Genomic DNA, 7,202 nt, shown 5'->3' on the forward strand with positions numbered 1-7,202 from the left:
ACACATTTGCTCCAACATTGCAGTGTCAACTAATGCACAAGTCGTATATTGCAGCTCTCCATGTGGCTCTACGCAGGTCCAACTTCACATTTTTGAAGTTTTGGCCTTTGTGCTTCAACAATCCAACGTTGGTCACACCTTTGCGTTCCATCTCTTGCTCTATGCACAAGCTACTTTCTCCTCGTTTCACAGAACCGTAAGTGGCTCCAATCCAACACCAATCATGCAAGCTGGCTCTTCACAATTTTAATGATTGCATGCAACTCCTCACACATGCAAACAAGCAACTCCTCACTAACGTTGCTCCTCTTCGTAGGCATGCTCAAACACGCATGTTGGGGATAGATTCCTCACAAATTTTGTTCTACAAGATCTTTACGACTCCTTACAATGCAAGACACTCCACATATGCCCAGGATTCAACTAGCAAACATTTTTTTGGCACTGTGTTTTTTCACAAATATTTCCCAGATTTCAAAAACAAATGATACTAACTGAAGAATTACACCAACAAAAACATTTAACTATAATGTAAATCAGGCTCTCTATAAATTTGATTATCAGACACATATTTATACATGTGAGGAGAGGTCTCCAGAACCCGCTATATCTTATCATCTCTCAATCATTTTCAGAAATATCCCAACAATCACTTCATAAATCTCTCACAAATCTCTCCATAAATTTCTGAAACACAAAAATAACTTTGATAATTTCACATGGATCATTATTCCAACACAAAGCGATTCTTGAGCAAGACTTACAAGCTCATTAATGATGATATGTTGTTATTCAAAGATAGATAGTGTTGCACCCTATATAATCGACCTGGAAAAACTCATAATGGATGAGTATCATAGAAGTCCTTATTCAAGTCATCCTCGATATCATAAAATGATAACAACCATAAAGAAATCATACCATTTTCCAGGACTGAAAAAAGAAATTGTTGAGTACATTGTTAGGTTTTTGGAATGCCTACAAGTCAAGGCATAGTGCAGGCACCCAATAAGATTGTTACAAAAAATTCCAATTCCTAAATCGAAATAGGAAGCCATATCCACCGACATCATCACTAAATTCCCAAAGACAACTAGGCAACATGATGCTATAATGGTGGTAGTATACAAGTAGAGGAAGACAACTAAGTTTACAACCACCATGTATACATGTATTTCAAATTACATGGCATACCTAAAAAAATATTTCAGAGAAGGATGCCAAGTTCACATCAAGTTTTTGGAAGGCATTGTTTGTTGGTTTTGGAACCCAACTAGTTTTTAGTATCGCATATCATCCTCAAACAAATGGTTAAGTGAAGATGCATTGTTTGTTGGTTTTGGAACCCAACTAGTTTTTAGTATCACATATCATCCTCAAACAAATGGTTAAGTGAAGATGATGAACACAATTCTAAAGCATATGTTGAGAATGAATGTCATGCATCGACCAAAGAGGTGGGAGAAATTCATGTCGCTAGTTGAATTTGCATATAACAATTAGTATCAAGAACTAGTAAAGATGAGTCCCTTCAAGGCGTTGGATGGCAAAAAATGCAGCACTCCTATTAGCTAGGATGACTTGGTGAACATAGTAGTTGTTTGACCAGATATGCTAAAGAAATGGAGCAAGAAGTGCATAATAATTGAAGATCGCCCAAGACAAACAAAAAGGTTATGTAGATCAATAGAGAATACATAAAAAATTCCAATTAGGAGAGCATGTATATCTGAATTAGGACAATATGAACCACACTAGATGGTTCAAAATGCATCGACAAAACTCTGATGATGTGATTTTTACCAAAAGTTTTCTTATTTTTCACCATGTATCTCCACATCAAACAAAGGAACAAAATTATAAAGCATGTGTTGAGGATGAAACTCATGCATTGACCAAAGAGGTGGGAGAAATTTCCTATCGCTAGTTGAATTTGCATATAACAATGAGTATCAAGAGTCAATGAAGATGAGCCCCTTCAAGGCATTGGATCGCAAAAAATGCAACACTTCTATTAGCTGGGATGACCTGGTGAACAAAGTGGTTCTTGGACCAGATATACTAAAAGATATGGAGCAAGAAGTGCGCAATAATTGAAGATCGCCCAAGACAATCACCCTTCTAGTTTTATAAATCCAACCATTTGACCCTTTTTATTATACATGTATATGTCATCGAACTTAAACTTATATGTGTGATAGTACAACCAACACTAACAAGATCGGGGTGGAACTAGGGGTACCAATACTCTATCAATCAAGCCACAACCACCATTCATCGCTTGTGAGTGTTATCGTTGGTAGGTATGAGATGAGCACGACGAGAGCGTTGATTAATTCAATCACAATACTTGCCACGAAACCTTTTTACTACCCAATATTCATTGTACCTTGTTGCATACTGTAACTTTAGAGTGAGCACATTGACAAGGATTAAGTCAACCCAACTTGTTTCCATGTGAAGCCCTACTATTTCCCATCACCCTCTAGCTTATAAGCTTATCCATTGTGAATGTGATATAGGGCCCGACTCCGGCATGATCTAGTATGGGGACCACCATTACATATTCCTTCCGACCACCATTGCATATTCCTTCCGTTGAGTGGTAACATTTCACCAGTGATACAAACAAGCAACCGAGTCAACCTGGCATGAACCAGGCACAACATGTCCCCCTATTAGACTCGTTATGGTTGCATCAAGGCCCTGTACCCTGTACGCACCAATTGGATGACATGGCCCCTTTTTAACAAATTAAACTTGGAACTAGTATAATTTTTTATTTGAAGTTCAAATCAAGATAAATTACATCACTAGAAAGCTCTCAACAGCTCTCAACAAGCTAAGTATGATGGTGAGGTTAAAATCTAATTTCACAAACTTGAGGAGAACCATTTTGTAACCACATTTCATAACAAACCTTGGGTTCAAGTGGGCAGAGAAATAACGCCTTCCACTACTCAAGATAAAGTAAAAGATAAAAGTGTGATTATAAACTACCACTATACCCTAAACTCTTGAACCTAACACAAAAACACACAAACCTCACCAGACAAATAAACCAAAAGTTCGAACTTAAGCACAAACCATATACCAATGAACAGACACCTTCTAATATAAATAGCTCACCATTACCCATGAAAACTAAGCTTCTAAATGCAGAAAGAAAAAGACTCCAATATTAAAACCTATAATGTTAACCCTCTATTAAAATCTTAAAAATAGTCCACCATTACACATGGAAACTAAACTTATAAATAATAAATATAATATTCGAAAACACACTCCAATATTAAAACCTATAATGTTCACCCTAATCTTAAAAAAATTATATTGAATGTATTGCTTATTTATTGACGCTACATAATAAACAAAAACTAAATTGTGATAATGAAGCATATAATGTCTACCCTCCGTTAAAGCCTTAAATTACTTTTATGGTAATGAAATATAAATATAAAAAATATTATTAATATTTTATTATCAAAACAATAAAGTAAAATGAAAATTTTAATAATACATTTTGTTTATAGATGTCTGTGATTCAAGAAAATGAATTTGATCAAGTCTATTTTGGTTTTTCTACGTCTACTATCGACATTATCCCGTTTCAAACATTGACTATGCTGCAGAAGAAAACCTTATAATTAAAATAAATTAATTTTAAAAATATTATAATAATTAATAATATATAGACTTTATAATAATGATGTTAATAAATATGAAGTAATGTAATGTTAAGGTTCTTAAAAACTTCTGTGCTTTTGTGTAGTAAGGAGTTAGTAATTTTTACCAGTATTTGAATTATGTTATTTTATGCGGGAAATAGATTCAGCATCATCAAAAACTACAAAAAAGAATTTCATGGTGAAAATAGATTCAGCTCTACTAAAAATCTCCACCCAAATCATGAAGTCAAAAACTTCCAAAACAACCAAAATCTTGAAGTTTGATAACTGTAACCTCCAAGCAACCAAAATCTTGAAGCTTGATAACTGTAACCTCCAAGCAACCAAAATCTTGAAGCTTGATAACTGTAGCTTCTAAACAACCAAAATTTTGAAGCTTGAAGCTTCACAACTGTAACTTCTAAGTAACCAAACTCTTTGACATTGATAACTGCAACCTGATTTACAAAAATTCCTGAATCATGCCAAAAATTTTCCATCATTCTCAAAGCAAATTTACAAACTGATTAGACTACGGCTCCTGGGCGTCTGTATACATAGATGAGACTAGAGAGTTGAGTTGAATTTAAAAGGAAACCATAAACCAAATCTCTCACCGTTTCTATATGTTTCCTATCTATAAAATAAAGGGAAATCCAGGCCAGAAAAGGGTTTCTGGGGTTTTTTTCATTTTAAAAACTTGTTTCTGTGTGAAACGGCCAACCTCAGCTGCGGCTTCCGGTAACTTAATCTGCCAGACCAGTTTTGCATTGGCTGATCCCAAGCTTTCCCTATTTTCAGCCGTTTTTAGGCTGTTCTGTTGGCGTTGGTTTGTGAATAATTTGTTTCTCTGGACATCTTGTCCTATTAGACTGATCTAACTAAATTGGTTGGTAATGTTGCTTTACAGAGGAAATTACATTGTTACAATTTTGGGGTATTTGAACTAATTTTAACAGTACCCTAACCATATTTTCAGATTATCAAACCTTAAAGTACATACAATAAGACGAATTTATATTCTCAAAACAACAGGACAGCTAAAAATAAAACTTTACAAAAGCCAGTGATGACCTATTATTTTACATTATTCTTGCATTACAGAGTATAAAAATGTGTGGAGATCCTTTATGGGCACGCGATGGCTAAACATGTGCCCACCTAAAATTCACCACGCCCCCCTCCCCTCTGGAGGGAGTGAGGGCTCTTACTATCTGTCCATATTTACAGCAAGCATGCTCCCAATGCACCCTGCCAAGAATTAGGACATTGATACCCAGAAACCATACACAATTAAAAATTAAAGAGAGAGAACGAGGTTATAAGAAGGAAAACGATACAGTGCAAGCCCTAAAACTAAAAAGCTGTCCACAAATTTAAGCAACTAACATAACCAAGAAAATCAACATTCAGAAAAATGGACAAGAACCAGGGATCGTCATATAAATCTTAAGCTTGTATGGAGACTGTCTAGGGGTACAAAATATTGCACAGGCACTCACCTTGAAGTCTCCACGACCTAACGGTTCTTATTTTGTGTCCATATTTTTAGCAGGCACGCTACCAGAGCGCCCCGCCGATAATTAGGACATTACTGACTATTACATGACCAAACAGAGGAAAGCAGGACACCATTAGAACCATAAAAAAACCATACCCTAAGTCCACAGGACGCCATTAAAATCATACGAATATCATACCCTGATTCCCCAGGACGCCATTACAACCATAAACAAATCATGCAAAATTTCTACAGCACAACTAACACGCAGCAAGCTGAAGACCGTTCAGCCTAGTATCGACATATGCAACACAAAATGAATCTTAAAACAGAGCTCGTAAGGTTAGGGGTTTAAGAAGTGAGATAGATCAAACCGCAATCTCGAAACCTCCAGATCATGGTCCCATGCAAAAGGCGCTCAAAATTCTTATAGCAATGTAACCCACACTCTAGTTTCTTTTAATTGCATCAAGAGGGAACCCTCTAATATTTATAGATCAAAATGGGACCAAGCGGTACTACATGAAATAAAAAAAATGGGTGGATAATTAATTATAACCATTTAGATTCATTTTAATTCATTTTAATCTAGGTTTAAGGAGTGTGAGTTTACTAAGTGTGTCGAGGGATTAAATTTTTTTTTTGGTTGTAATTTTTTTCAGAGTGAAAAGAGATTTGATTCTCTTTGATGTTTGGTAGATGCGGAGTTAAGATGAATCCAGACTGATTTAATTATTAGCTTTTAATATCATGGGAAAAAACCATGAGTTAAAAATATCATGGGAAAAAACCATGGGTTGGAGTATGGTAGAGATATCGTAATGTAATGTTTAACATTTTGACTAAGTCAAATTACATAAAAATAAATAAATTAAATTAAATTAAAAGATAAATGTAATGTAATGTAAACATTATAAAAAATAAAAATAAAAATAACAAAATAAAAATAATATAAAAAAACCTTGCTTGGGTGACAAAGCACAGTAATCAAGAGGGGTTTGTGCTAAGTGGTCATTCCCACTACAGTGATGTGTCATGATCCCAAGGACCAGGCGTGAAATTTGGAGCATGGGTGGGTGGAACTCTGGAAACATCAAGGCGGTGGCTCTTCGTTGGTTAACTTTGCAATGGGGAAAGGTAATGGTCTTTTATTGTTAGATGGGAGACATCGATTCAGTTCCAGGAGTAATTGAGTGTGCCCAAACTGTTCTCCAGGAGGCACTAGAGAAGAAATGACTTAGCATGGGGGTTAAATTTGCATGATACAGGGGCGCTTTGGGGAGTTGTGGGTGTTTTATGTGGTTTTGGACTTGGGACGTGGGACCAACATGAAAGTTGTTGTCCAGGTGGTTGTGTTTGCGGGTCGAGATTTCGTGGCATAATCGAGAGGTAAGTGGGCTCCCTCATTTTGTTGTTTTTGTCTTGGTTTTGGGTTTAGAGAAAGTTATGTGGGCCTATGTAGTTATAAGGTGTTTGGGCACTCCACTAGTTGGAAGTCGGTTTCTTTATATTTGTGTTGTGTTCTCACGAAGATTTCGGCTCAGGATGACATGTGCTTCACTTACCTTCGTTGGTTCAAGTCTGAAAATAGGAGCGTTGAATCTTTGACCCATGCTCAATCTTGGTTTGGCACTTGTGGAAAAGTTGGGACAGATAATCTTCTCAGTACCTCGGTTGGTGGGAGAGTTGGGGTTAATTTCTGTTGTGGCTCTTGGTTAGGCAGCACTGGGCGAGTGCGGGTCTCTATGTGTTATCCTGGGGTTTGTGGTTCCCTCGTGCGGTGGATGTCTTTTGTAGATTTTGGGGCGCATTCAAAACTCAAGGGTGACGGTGGTGTGGGGTTACAATTACCTGCATTGTCTCGGTTGTGTAGTTTGGAGGCCCCTCTCTACACACTTGTGGTGTTGGTGTTTCTTGTTGCTAGGTTGGGTAAATTGTGGGTCGTTACTTGTGCATAATTATGGTGCAAGAGGTCCTTAGAAACAGAGTTGGGTTCTGGCAGAATTGAGGACTTGGTTGTGGTCTAGTGCGAA

At 36.7% G+C, this 7,202-nt stretch overlaps 1 long non-coding RNA gene across 1 annotated transcript; it reads right to left on the reverse strand.

Moving 5' to 3' along the window:
• Window positions 1–4,709: 4,709 nt before the first annotated feature.
• LOC149206843 (uncharacterized) lies at window positions 4,710–5,611 on the reverse strand. Its single transcript, XR_016251962.1, has 2 exons — window positions 5,171–5,611; window positions 4,710–4,919 (listed from the first exon to the last, which is right to left on the reverse strand). It is a non-coding gene; the product is annotated as an uncharacterized LOC149206843 (long non-coding RNA).
• Between the last annotated feature and the right edge of the window lie 1,591 nt (window positions 5,612–7,202).

The sequence above is a fragment of the Pinus tabuliformis genome, chromosome 1_2 (genome assembly GCF_031772625.1).
Source record: "Pinus tabuliformis cultivar Carrire ecotype Pingquan chromosome 1_2, CPIR1, whole genome shotgun sequence".
NCBI lineage: Eukaryota > Viridiplantae > Streptophyta > Pinopsida > Pinales > Pinaceae > Pinus > Pinus tabuliformis.